Genomic DNA, 15,089 nt, shown 5'->3' with positions numbered 1-15,089 from the left:
CATAAAATGATAAATAAAAGGACAGATCATTTATGGAAGAACACAGTTGCTACAAACGTCTATAAAGATCTACGATTTCAATGGCAGTTAGGGTAACTCTAGTTGTTTAGATATACTAAAACTCACATAAATTTAATTTCAGACCTCAGTCAAGGAACTGTGCAGTCAGTGAAGTCTGGAATTACTCCTGTCTCTCCAAGTACAAAGTATCAGCTTCAAAAATTATTTCGTGGGGCATCTGGGTGGCTCAGTCAACTGAGCAGTTGGTTGAGCGACCAACTTTCGCTCCGGTCATGATCTCATGGTTTCCGGGTTCGAACCCCACGCGGGGCTCTGTGCTGACAGCTCATGGTCTGAAGCATGCTTCAGATTCTGTGTCTCCCTCTCTCTGTCCCTCTCCTGCTCATTCTGTGTCTCTCTCTGTCTCTCAAAAATAAATAAACATTAAAAATTAAAAAAAAATTAAAAAGATTTCTTTCATGTCTAGCTATCTAGTTTAGTAATCTAAAATAGGAATTAAAAGACATACACTATAACGCATATATAGCACTTAAAATCAATCTGATTGGTCTAAGTTCTCAATAATGTGTTAGTGATTTTAATAATTTTTATTGAAACAATTTTTTTGTTTCCTTTTGAGAGAGAGAGACAGAGAGTAAGACAGACTGTGAGTGGGGGAGGTTTAGAGAAAGACACACAATCTGAAGCAGGCTCCAGGCTCCGTGCTGTAGCACGGAGTCTGAGGTAGGGCTCGAACTCACAGACCGTGAGATCATGACCCCCGCAGACTTTGGACGCCCAACTGACTGAGCCACCCAAGCGCCCCAATTGTAAATATTTTTAACACAGTAACCATTTATCATTACTGATTCATAGCATTTACACCATGTAACAATTCATTACACAAGAACATCTTTCAGTATTGAATATCTTTCTTGGCCAAGTTTTGTTCAATTTTATAAAAAGACTTTGGATTGTATATAGTTAAGTTTAAATTAACATTTTTAAACAAGGTACCTCATCTTGAATTTTATGAAAACCAAACTGCTTTCATTTATTGAAATAACTGTATCAGGAATTCCATTTCACCTTTATGGTATAATGGATTCATTTTAGGGATTTATTTTTAAAGACTGGACCAATGTCGAATATATATAATATATTCTTGATGACAACTGATGACAAATTCAAATCATGTGTTCTTTGTCCTGATGCTTCTGTGATCTCACCTGAAATTATATTGATTTGCAAACCTATGCATAGGTATATGCATATGTTCTCAATGACTTCTCCACAGGCAAGAATTTGAATATTGTAAGATCTCTAATGTATCTCATACTCATTCTTGTTTGTTACCCTGAATTGTTGGAATGCAGATGCCAATGTTCTCTGTGATTTCATTGTATATTAGCTGTGCCTCAGGTGCATCCCACCAGCATTTATAATCTCCCACTCACTGGAGTGACTACTAGAAAGGCAGGACCGTGGTGACACATACCTTCTGTTGGCCAGACAGTCATGCATCATCCAGAGGGAACCAGGTTCCTCCCGTAACCAGACAGTATCTGTGGTCTTCACAGCCTCCCGGCCCTGTGAGAGCTGAGAGTGAAGCAATAGTGGAAAAAGTAGATTTCTCATCAATGTGTCACTTCAAATTTGAACAGGAAATTCGTGCCCTTGGGCTATTTTGAAGACACTTTATCTCCTCACACACCTCCAGAATGTAGAGGCTTTGAGCTTGCAGTGTGGCATTTCATTTGTCCTTCAGCAAATGCTTCTGACAAATTTTATGTTCCACGAGATGCTGGGGTCAGAGACTTAACCACCCAGGCTGTTCACTTACTTCCATCTGAATGACAAACACTGAGGACTTAGGCCTTGTGTAAAATATCTTAGAAGTTTGTGTTTTACTTTTAGGCAAATTTGCTACATCTAGATATTATGTGTTCTTTTTCTTATGCCCTTGATATGTCATTTCTATTTCACTGAAAATATTCTAAAATCATCAACCCCTAGACAGGTGTTTAATTATATTTGACACTAAGAGTGAAAAATGACTACGTTTTCAATTTTTTTGCGACTGCCATAAAGACATCAATTTCTGAATGGATCTTCTCAAATTCTACCTTCATTTTGAATATACCTACATTCCATTTGTATTATTTGTAAATAGGTTATTAAAGTTTCTGCTGGAAAAAATAAATGCCTGTAAGAAAGATAAAACATTGAATAATATTCAGCAATAGCACCATTCCAGAGATTTGAATGTTAAATAATTATTCATGCTATTTACTTATTCATTCTCCAATGGCAACTAGGTGTCTGTATTTAAATAGGAATATTTGTGATCAACAAACAAACAAACAAACCAAAAGCCTAAGTCTAACTCTGTAGGGGAAAATTAATGAGTGTTTAACAATTTCACTTAAAATATTGGTGTAGGGCAGAGAAACTACTTTTAAAAGTACTTTTAAAAGACAATTAAATAACATGAACATCCAAGCAATAAAACTTTATATCTAAATTACCTACTTTGCATCACTGGAATTCTTTTCCTTTGTGTTCATTGTTGGATTTGATTTGGTAATAATTTTGGGCATATTCATGTGCATGTTTCCTTTGGTCTGTAGTTCTGTTTTGTTTTATGTTTGGCAAAATGGGTTGACAATACTATTTTCATTTTCATGTATTTATTTTCCCAGATGTACAGCTGACATGTGACATCACATTAAGTTCAGGTGTACACATAATGATTCATCATTTATACACATTATGCTATGATCATCATGATAAATCATCGTGATCACCCATCACCTTACAAAATTCATACAATGGTATGGACTCTATTCTCCATGCTGTAATTTACATCCCTGTGAATTATTTATTTTATAACGGAAAGTTTGTTCCACCTACTTTCTTTCGTTTCTTTCAGCCATCCCTCGTCCCCACTCCCCTACAGAAATCACAAAGTTGGTCTCTCTGTATGTGAGTTTATTGTGTATTTGTTTGTTTCTTTTTGTTTTGACATCATAAGGTAAACATGGTATTTGGTTTCTCTGACTCATTTCATTTAGCATAAAACCCTCTAGATCCATCAACTGTGTCAAAATGAGGAAAATGTTTGGAGAAACCTCCATCCTGTTGCCCATTCTGATGACACCAATTTAAATTGTCACCAACAGTGCATAAGATTTCCTTTTCTCCACATGCACACCAATATTTGTTATTTCATGTTTTTTGGATTCAGACATGTGGGAGGTGATATCTCATTGTGGTTTTGATTTATGTTTTCCTGATGATTAGTGATACTGAGCATCCTTTCACATGTCTGTTGGCGATCTGCATATCTTCTTTCAGGAAATATCTATTCAGGTCCTTGCTCCATTTTTGAATCACGTGTTTGCATTCCTTTTGTGTTAAGATGGAGGCATTCTTCATATATTTTGGATATTAACCCCTTGTCAGATATATATCATTTGCAAATATCATCTCCCATTCAGTAGGTAGCCTTTTTGTTTTGTTGATGGTTTCCTTGGCTGGGCAAATGCCTTGTGGTTTGTCATATTGTTTATTTTTCATTTTGCTGCCATTCTCTATGAAAACAGATCCAAAAGAATACCGATGAGAACCATCTCCATGAGTTTATTGCCTATGCTTTCTTTAGGAGTTATTGTTGCTGGTCTTACCCCTACTGTTTTAATTCATTTTAGGTTTCTTTTGGGTTTGGTATAAACAAGTAGTCCAGTTTGATTCTTTAACACATATTTTTCCAGTTTTAGAAACACGATTTACTGAAGACTCTCTTTTCCCTTGTGTCCCTTCTTGCCTTCTTGTCACATTTAATTGATCACATAGACACACATTTATTTCTGGGCTTTTTACTCCATTCCTTTGATCTATGTGTCTCTTGTTCTATACTGCTTGGATTGCTGAAGCTTTGTAGTAGACTTTGAAATGTAAGAGCATGTTTCTTCCAGTTTTGTTCCTCTTTCTAATGAATGCTTTGGGTATTCAGAGTTTCTTGTGGTTCCATACAAATTTTCAGGTAATTTATTCTAGTTCTGTGAAAATGCTATTGGTATTTCTTAAGGATTACATTGAATCTATAGGTCATTTTGCATAACTGGGATATTTTCACAATATTATATCTTCCATTCCATAAGCACAGTATATATCTTCCTATTTATTTATTTGTGTCATCCTCACATTTCTTCTAACATTAGCTTAAATTTTAAGCGTGTAAGAATTTCCCCTCCTTGGTTAAAATATTCTTTAATAATTGATTTTTATAATTGCAATTACAAATGGGATTGTTGTGATTTCTCTTTCTCACAGATTATTACTACTGTATAAAGTCCACAAGATTTCTATATATTAATTTTGTGTCCTGCAACTTGACTGATTTCACCTATTAATTCTAATAGGTTACTTTGGTGTAGTGTCTCTTTTTTTTTTTTTTCTAGAAAATTAAGTCATCTGCCAATAGTGACTGTTTTGCATTTTCTTTACCAGCATGGATGTCTTTGACTGATTTTTCTTTTCAGATCTCTGTGTCTAGGACCTCCAGTACTGTGTTGAATAAAGTGGTAAGTGTGGACTTCCTGGTCTTGATCCTGATCTGAAAGGAAAAGCTTTTGGCTTTTCCCTGTTGAGAATGACGTTAGTTGTGGGCTTGCAATATATGAACTTTATTATATGAAGGGAAATTCCTTCTCTACACACTCTGGGAAGTTTTTTCTATAAATGGATGTTTAATTCTGTCAGCTACTTTCTCTGCATCTCTTGAGACGACCACATGATTTTGATGTTTCAGTCAGTTAACGTGGTGTGACAGGTTGATGGATTTGCAGGTCTTGAAGCATCCTTGCATAAGTGGAACAAACCCATGCAATCATGCTGTTGGAACCTTTCTTGTATTGTGGAATTCATTTTGCTAATACTTGAGTGAGGATTGTTGCATTATGATCAGGGATATTGGCGTATACTGTGGTGTGTGTGTGTGTGTTTCTGTGTGTGTGTGTGTTTGTTTGGTTTCCTTGTTTGGTTTTGGTTTCATGGTAACACTGTCCACGTGGAATGAATTTGGAAACTTTCCATTGTCTTCAGTTTTGAGACTAATTTAAGATGCAGAGGTGTCAACTCCCTTGAAAAATTTTGTAGAATTAGGACGCCTGGGTAGTTCAGTCAGTTGAGACTCTAACTCGTGATTTCAGCTCAGGTCATGATCCCAGGATCAAGGGTAGGAGCCCCACGTCCGCCTCTGCACTGAGTGTGGAACCAGCTTGAGATCCTCGTTCTCAATCTCTCCTGTCCCTCTCCCTTTTCATTTTTTTTTATTTATTTATTTTATTTTTTTTAATATATGAAATTTACTGTCAAATTGGTTTCCATACAACACCCAGTGCTCATCCCAAAAAGTGCCCTCCTCAATACCCATCACCCACCCTCCCCTCCCTCCCACCCCCCATCAACCCTCAGTTTGTTCTCAGTTTTTAACAGTCTCTTATGCTTTGTCTCTCTCCCACTCTAACCTCTTTTTTTTTCCTTCCCCTCCCCCATGGGTTTCTGTTACGTTTCTCAGGATCCACATAAGAGTGAAACCATATGGTATCTGTCTTTCTCTGTATGGCTTATTTCACTTAGCATCACACTCTCCAGTTCCATCCACATTGCTACAAAAGGCCATATTTCATTTTTTCTCATTGCCACGTAGTATTCCATTGTTTATATAAACCACAATTTCTTTATCCATTCATCAGTTGATGGACATTTAGGCTCTTTCCATAATTTGGCTATTGTTGAGAGTGCTGCTATAAACATTGCGGTACAAGTGCCCCTATGCATCAGTACTCCTGTATCCCTTGGGTAAATTCCTAGCAGTGCTATTGCTGGGTCATAGGGTAGGTCTATTTTTAATTTTCTGAGGAACCTCCACACTGCTTTCCAGAGCGGCTGCACCAATTTGCATTCCCACCAACAGTGCAAGAGGGTTCCCGTTTCTCCACATCCTCTCCAGCATCTATAGTCTCCTGATTTCTTCATTTTGGCCACTCTGACTGTCGTGAGGTGATATCTGAGTGTGGTTTTGATTTGTATTTCCCTGATAAGGAGCGACGTTGAACATCTTTTCATGTGCCTGTTGGCCATCCGGATGTCTTCTTTAGAGAAGTGTCTATTCATGTTTTCTGCCCATTTCTTCACTGGGTTATTTGTTTTTCGGGTGTGGAGTTTGGTGAGCTCTTTATAGATTTTGGATACTAGCCCTTTGTCCGATATGTCATTTGCAAATATCTTTTCTCATTCCGTTGGTTGCCTTTTAGTTTTGTTGGTTGTTTCCTTTGCTGTGCAGAAGCTTTTTATCTTCATAAGGTCCCAGTAATTCACTTTTGCTTTTAATTCCCTTGCCTTTGGGGATGTGCCGAGTAAGAGATTGCTACGGCTGAGGTCAGAGAGGTCTTTTCCTGCTTTCTCCTCTAAGGTTTTGATGGTTTCCTGTCTCACATTCAGGTCCTTTATCCATTTTGAGTTTATTTTTGTGAATGGTGTGAGAAAGTGGTCTAGTTTCAACCTTCTGCATGTTGCTGTCCAGTTCTCCCAGCACCATTTGTTAAAGAGACTGTCTTTTTTCCATTGGATGTTCTTTCCTGCTTTGTCAAAGATGAGTTGGCCATACGTTTGTGGGTCTAGTTCTGGGGTTTCTATTCTATTCCATTGGTCTATGTGTCTGTTTTTGTGCCAATACCATGCTGTCTTGATGATTACAGCTTTGTAGTAGAGGCTAATGTCTGGGATTGTGATGCCTCCTGCTTTGGTCTTCTTCAAAATTACTTTGGCTATTCGGGGCCTTTTGTGGTTCCATATGAATTTTAGGATTGCTTGTTCTAGTTTTGAGAAGAATGCTGGTGCAATTGATTGGGATTGCATTGAATGTGTAGATAGCTTTGGGTAGTATTGACATTTTGACAATATTTATTCTTCCAATCCATGAGCAGGGAATGTCATTCCATTTATTTATATCTTCTTCAATTACCTGCATAAGCTTTCTATAGTTTTCAGCATACAGATCTTTTACATCTTTAGTTAGATTTATTCCTAGGTATTTTATGCTTCTTGGTGCAATTGTGAATGGGATCAGTTTCTTTATTTGTCTTTCTGTTGTTTCATTGTTAGTGTATAAGAATGCAACTGATTTCTGTACATTGATTTTGTATCCTGCAACTTTGCTGAATTCATGTATCAGTTCTAGCAGACTTTTGGTGGAGTCTATCGGATTTTCCATGTATAATATCATGTCATCTGCAAAAAGCGAAAGCTTGACTTCATCTTTCCCAATTTTGATGCCTTTGATTTCCTTTTGTTGTCTGCTGATGCTAGAACGTCCAGCACTATGTTAAACAACAGCGGTGAGAGTGGGCATCCCTGTCGTGTTCCTGATCTCAGGGAAAAAGCTCTCAGTTTTTCCCCATTGAGGATGATGTTAGCTGTGGGCTTTTCATAAATGGCTTTTATGATCTTTAAGTATGTTCCTTCTATCCCGACTTTCTCCAGGGTTTTTATTAAGAAAGGGTGCTGGATTTTGTCAAAGGCCTTTTCTGCATCGATTGACAGGATCATATGGTTCTTCTCTTTTTTTTGTTAATGTGATGTATCACGTTGATCGATTTGCGAATGTTGAACCAGCCCTGCATCCCAGGAATGAATCCCACTTGATCATGGTGAATAATTCTTTTTATATGCTGTTGAATTCGATTTGCTAGTATCTTATTAAGAATTTTTGCATCCATATTCATCAGGGATATTGGCCTGTAGTTCTCTTTTTTCACTGGGTCTCTGTCTGGTTTAGGACTCAAAGTAATACTGGCTTCATAGAATGAGTCTGGAAGTTTTCCTTACCTTTTTATTTCTTGGAATAGCTTGAGAAGGATAGGTATTATCTCTGCTTTAAATGTCTGGTAGAACTCCCCTGGGAAGCCATCTGGTCCTGGACTCTTATTTGTTGGGAGATTTTTGATAACCGATTCAATTTCTTCGCTGGTTATGGGTCTGTTCAAGCTTTCTATTTCCTCCTGATTGAGTTTTGGAAGAGTGTGGGTGTTTAGGAATTTGTCCATTTCTTCCAGGTTGTCCAATTTGTTGGCATATAATTTTTTACAGTATTCCCTGATAATTGTTTGTATCTCTGAGGGATTGGTTGCAATAATTCCATTTTCATTCATGATTTTATCTATTTGGGTCATCTCCCTTTTCTTTTTGAGAAGCCTGGCTAGAGGTTTGTCAATTTTGTTTATTTTTTCAAAAAACCAACTCTTGGTTTCGTTGATCTGCTCTACAGTTTTTTTAGATTCTATATTGTTTATTTCTGCTCTGATCTTTATTATTTCTCTTCTTCTGCTGGGTTTAGGCTGCCTTTGCTGTTCTGCTTCTATTTCCTTTAGGTGTGCTGTTAGATTTTGTATTTGGGATTTTTCTTGTTTCTTGAGATAGGCCTGGATTGCAATGTATTTTCCTCTCAGGACTGCCTTTGCTGCGTCCCAAAGCATTTGGATTGTCGTATTTTCATTTTCGTTTGTTTCCATATATTTTTTAATTTCTTCTCCAATTGCCTGGTTGACCCACTCATTCGTTAGTAGGGTGTTCTTTAACCTCCATGCTTTTGGAGGTTTTCCAGACTTTTTCCTGTGGTTGATTTCAAGCTTCATAGCATTGTGGTCTGAAAGTATGCATGGTATAATTTCAATTCTTGTAAACTTATGAAGGGCTGTTTTGTGACCCAGTATATGATCTATCTTGGAGAATGTTCCATGTGCACTCGAGAAGAAAGTATATTCTGTTGCTTTGGGATGCAGAGTTCTAAATATATCTGTCAAGTCCATCTGATCCAATGTATCATTCAGGGCCCTTGTTTCTTTATTGACTGTGTGTCTAGATGATCTATCCATTTCTGTAAGTGGGGTGTTAAAGTCCCCTGCAATTATCACATTCTTATCAATAAGGTTGCTGATGTTTATGAGTAATTGTTTTATATATTTGGGGGCTCCAGTATTCGGCGCATAGACATTTATAATTGTTAGCTCTTCCTGTTGGATAGACCCTGTAATTATTATATAATGCCCTTCTTCATCTCTTGTTACAGCCTTTAACTTAAAGTCTAGTTTGTCTGATATAAGTATGGCTACTCCAGCTTTCTTTTGGCTTCCAGTAGCATGATAAATAGTTCTCCATCCCCTCACTCTCAATCTAAAGGTGTCCTCAGGTCTAAAATGAGTCTCTTGTAGACAGAAAATAGATGGGTCTTGTTTTTTTATCCATTCTGATACCCTATGTCTTTTGGTTGGCGCATTTAATCCATTTACATTCAGTGTTATTATAGAAAGATACGGGTTTAGAGTCATTGTGACGTCTGTATGTTTTATGCTTGTAGCGATGTCTCTGGTACTTTGTCTCACAGGATCCCACTTAGGATCTCTTGTAGGGCTGATTTAGTGGTGACAAATTCCTTCAGTTTTTGTTTGTTTGGGAAGACCTTTATCTCTCCTTCCATTCTAAATGACAGACTTGCTGGATAAAGGATTCTCGGCTGCATATTTTTTCTGTTTAGCACACTGAAGATATCGTGCCAAGCCTTTCTGGCCTGCCAAGTTTCAAAGGAGAGATCAGTCATGAGTCTTATAGGTCTCTCTTTATATGTAAGGGCACGTTTATCTCTTGCTGCTTTCAGAATTTTCTCTTTATCCTTGTATTTTGCCAGTTTCAGTATGATATGTCGTGCAGAAGATCGATTCAAGTTACGTCTGAAGGGAGTTCTCTGTGCCTCTTGGATTTCAGTGCCTTTTTCCTTCCCCAGTTCAGGGAAGTTCTCAGCTATAATTTCTTCAAGTACCCCTTCAGCACCTTTCCCTCTCTCTTCCTCCTCTGGGATACCAATTATGCGTATATTATTTCTTTTTAGTGTATCACTTAGTTCTCTAATTTTTCCCTCATACTCCTGGATTTTTTTAATCTCTCTTTCTCTCAGCTTCCTCTTTTTCCATAACTTTATCTTCTAGTTCACCTATTCTCTCCTCTGCCTCTTCAATCTGAGCCGTCATCGTTTCCATTTTGTTTTGCATTTCATTTAAAGTGCTTTTCAGCTCCTCGTGACTGTTCCTTAGTCCTTTGATCTCTGTGGCAAGAGATTCTCTGCTGTCCTGTATACTGTTTTCAAGCCCAGCGATTAATTTTATGACTATTATTCTAAATTCACTTTCTGTTATATTATTTAAATCCTTTTTGATCAGTTCATTAGCTGTTGTTATTTCCTGGAGATTCTTCTGAGGGGAATTCTTCCGTTTGGTCATTTTGGATAGTCCCTGGAGTGGTGAGGACCTGCAGGGCACTTCCCCTGTGCTGTGGTGTATAACTGGAGTTGGTGGGCAGGGCCGCAGTCCAACCTGATGTCTGCCCCCAGCCCACCGCTGGGGCCACAGTCAGACGGGTGTGTGCCTTCTCTTCCCCTCTCCTAGGGGCAGGATTCCCTGTGGGTTGGCGTGGCCCGTCTGGGCTACTTGCACACTGCCAGGCTTGTGGTGCTGGGGATCTGGCATATTAGCTGGGGTGGGTAGGCAAGGTGCACCGGGGCAGGAGGGGCAGGCTTAGCTTGCTTCTCCTTAGGTGATCCACTTCAGGAGGGGCCCTGTGGCAGCGGGAGGGAGTCAGATCCGCTGCCGGAGGTTTGGCTCCGCAGAAGCACAGAGTTGGGTGTTTGCGCGGAGCGAGCAAGTTCCCTGGCAGGAACTGGTTCTCTTTGGGATTTTGGCTGGGGGATGGGCAGGGGAGATGGCGCTGGCGAATGCCTTTGTTCCCCACCAAGCTGAGCTCTGCCGTCCGGGGCTCAGCAGCTCTCCCTCCCTTTGTCCTCCAGCCTTCCCGCTTTCTGTGCAGACCTGTTAACTTCTGACCTCCCAGACGCTAAGTCACGCTTGCTGTCGGAACACAGTCCATCTGGCCCCTCCGCTTTTGCCAGCCAGACTCGGGGGCTCTGCTTGGCCGGCAAGCCGCCCCTCCGCCCCGGCTCCCTCCCGCCAGTCCCTGGAGCGTGCACCGCCTCGCCGCCCTTCCTACCCTCTTCTGTGGGCCTCTCGTCTGCAGTTGGCTCCAGAGACTCCGTTCTGCTAATCCTCTGGCGGTTTTCTGGGTTATTTAGGCAGGTGTAGGTGGAATCTAAGTGATCAGCAGGACGCGCGGTGGCCCAGCGTCCTCCTACCCCGCCATCTTCCCTCTCTCCTCTGTCCCTCTCCCTTTTCAAATGCTCTCTCTCTCTCCCCAAGATAGAAATAAATAACAATAAAATAAAACTAATGTTTTCTTGCTGTTGTTCTGCTTGCATGATTTCTACTACATTGTCTTCCAGGTAGATGATCCTTCTGCATCACCTAATCTGTTATTGACTCATTCTAATGTAGTCTTTAATTTCCATCATTGTACTCTTCTGGTCTGATTGTTTCTTTGGTTAAATTTTCCATTTCTTTGTTGAAGTTCTCACTGTGTTCATCTACCCTTCTCTTGGGTTTGGTGAGCATGTGGATGATCATTACTTTGAACTGGTTATCAGGTAGATGGCTTATCTCCGTGTTATGTCCATCTTTTTCTGAGATTTTATCTTTTGTTTTTAATTTGGAACGAATTTCTCTATCTCCTGGTTTTGTTTGACTGCTTCTTTCTGTATATAGGTAGGATTAATCCAAAGCATTCATCAATGACGCCAAATCATGTAAAATTCACTAATGTCTTCTGAAGTTGGAGGTACTTACATCTATTATTCCTGTACTTATACACATTTAAGTTTTAAACTAAACAATTTATATTGTCCTTTGTTACACGTTTAAACATGGGTTCCCTTTTTTGGTGTTTAACTTTAATGAAATCTATGCCTATCAGTATAAAAAACACCACATGAAAAATGACTCAAAATAATATGGGTAATTAGAGTTTACTTTTTATGATATCAAGTATCTAACTATTTCTAATAATGGCAAACCAAGTGACCTAGGTACGACGGATGAACTAGATATGAAAATATCTTTGGAATATGATGGCAAGGTGAATTAGTTTTCAAGGACTCTTTTTAAAATAACTTCATTTATTTTGAGGGCGAGAGAAGGAGAGAGAGAAAAGAGGGAGACGCAGAGAGAGGGAGAGACAGAATCCCAAGCAGGCTCCATGCTGTCAGTGTAGAGCCTGATGTGATGTGAGGCTCAGTGTCATGAACCAGGAGATAATGAACTGAGCCAAAATCAGGAGTCAGACATAAACTGACTGAGCCACCCAGGTGCCCCTAGAGATTTATCTCCAACTTTACACCCATTAATTACCAGAACACAAAATTTTAATATTAGTAAATTTGGGACAAGAGATTTTGAATACACAGCTCAGTCCTTTCTGCATTATGGGAGCCAAAGTAACGAGCCCAAAATTTACAATACCTATGCATAATCTCACAAGGTAGACACAGAGAAAATTACCAATTTGATCTTGATATCCCTGACTTCTGTGTGATTCTTTCTATTCTCAATTTATTCTTAACGATCATCTCCCTAATAATGTTCCATATTTATATATCTCCAGTCATGTTGGTGGATCCCCTAACCCAAGCTCATAAATAATTTCCATGACTTCTTATGGGTATAGGTAATAATTTATGCACTGTTTTATGCATGTATGTAGAAATGTAACAAATGCTTTGGGAGAAAACTGGGAGGGGCTCTACATCGGAATGTATTTAGCAGCATCTCTTATTTTTCTCCATTCTTTATGGTAATAGATGCATATGTGTGGATGGGATACTCCAACATTGGAAGGGAAAGGACATTTCAATCCCTTCTTCACCTTGGACCCTGTAGGATCTCCAAATCTACTAATCAAACAGGCTATCGTGTCACAGCTTCAAAATCCCTTTCAAATTCTTCAAATCCAAAAGAAACAGTCTTTACATATGTCCAAATAACAGACTTTGTGAGGAGACTGGGGTTCTTGGCCGATAAGGGAAAGAACAGTAATTGAGACTTGATTTCAAAATATGAAACACACATATGGAAGAAATTACTCTACTGTCCATACATGATGTGTCTTGAATTTCTCACCTTTTTGAATGCAGATTTCTTTGGTGTATATGGTCAAAATGGTTGTCAGATTACATTTCTGATGTCCTGCTATTTCACTGGGGGGAAGGAAGAAGACAGAGCATCAGTATTATTGGAAAATGGCCTTTATTGAATATTGGGAAAAGCACAGTACGAAGAGATCACAGACAGGAAGAACTTAATGGACTTAGGCTTTATTTCAAGGATCTATAAGCATCATATTGTTTATTTTTATTTATTCCTACATAAGTTGTTACAATTAAGGTTATCATGTCACAGGTGATGGCACAAAAGCATCAAGCTCTTAAGCCAAAACGACTCAGATCTAGTGAACGCTCATGGGCCAAGAGGTACTGTTCAAATACTCTTCAAGTAACTATGAATAAGATAGTATTTCTTCCATAATTTCTAGCAGAGGAAACTGAGCCAGAGCAGTTACATAACTGAGCCCCAGGACTACAAGTGTACACTTAGAAATTTCATGAAGTGACTGCGTTCACTGCCAATGTCCTTACTTTATACCTTTATGCTTATACCTTATTTGTAAGTTGATCAAGGACCATGGTGAAAGCACCTATACCATTATGTCTGTCACCATAGAAAACTGCTTTATAAGGATTTTCAGCACAGAAGAAAAAGACCCAGTTGGGTTAAGAAAATACTGAATTTTTAATCCATTTCCCAATCACTTCCTTTTGCAAACATATCTTTTAGAAACTATCCATATTTTCTTTTACAAACTTACTTAAAGCAAGCAATATAATAAAAAAAAAAATTCCTGTGGCTATAATGGTAGCTTAGATTATTTTCAGTGAATCTACATTTCTTCCCTCTGACAACTTTGTAAACAGTATACTCTACAGACAACCACGAGAAGTTGGCCCATGTGACTTGTTTTCACAATATAATGTAAGGATGTGATCACTTGTTTTCACAATGTAATGTGAGTGGGAAATGATAGCTCATGACTTCAGAGACCAGGCACTAAGAGACACATTTCTGCTAGCTGTTATCTCTGCTATAAAATCATAGACCAGGCAGCCCGGTCTTCTCAAAATGAAATCTATACAGGGATCTGAGCTGAACGTGTATGCAGTCCGGAGTAAGGTCCAGCCTTGATCAGCTATAACATGTAGTCTGGAGTCAAGTCCAGCCTTGATCAGTTATAACATAGCCAAACCACAAACAGGTAAATGAAAAATTAATGTGTAATTTTCAATGTCATTGCAAACTTGGGTACTATGAAACACAACTTTAGTAATTAGTTACAGTTCCCATTAACAACTAAATTCAATTCATTTTGACTATTCATATAAATTTTCTAGAAGACTATAAGGATTATGTACAAAGAATATGTCTCACTTCACAGATATAAATACATGTGAAATACGAGTTTGGTTTGCAAATTATAATCAAGGATAATCTTTCCCTCTTATAACTGAATAAGGGTAGAAATATCTCTGAATCATCGTCAAATTACTCAAGTTTTCCTTGAATTCTGGCAACAACTAAACATTTGACCGACACTGATTTCTGTACATTTTAATTTTTTGTTTTCTCTATTATTGAACTTTTTAGTTTTTTGCCTCTAAGTATTTTTTAGCACGGTTGTAAAGACTGACAGAGGTGTGTGCATGAAAACATTAAAAAAATAAATCTTTTCCAAAATATTTGAACCCATGTAAGGAAAACAACAAATAAGACACCGGTTATTATCCAACTAGAAAGCCATCTCTGCCTCAAAATGAGTTTAACCTTTGATAGTGTGGTACCAAGAGAGATTTGGAGAGTACACTTTGGTTCCATCATCGGAGGAAGTGGGCCGATCTGAATGGCTCTTATACAGCAACCCTGTGGCTGTTCTATGATAACCTCAAGGGGCCGTTCATTTAGTACTCTCAGCTCCAAATCCACCCTCAGTGCCCTGTTCTCAGATAACGGTGGAAGATCCTATCCATTTTCTCTCTTGTC

The sequence above is a fragment of the Panthera pardus genome, unplaced genomic scaffold, assembly GCF_024362965.1.
Source record: "Panthera pardus isolate Hobbes unplaced genomic scaffold, ASM2436296v1 HiC_scaffold_6, whole genome shotgun sequence".
NCBI classification, from domain to species: domain Eukaryota; kingdom Metazoa; phylum Chordata; class Mammalia; order Carnivora; family Felidae; genus Panthera; species Panthera pardus.
The sequence above is the reverse complement of the archived record's forward strand: the minus strand, read 5'-3'. Positions refer to the sequence as shown.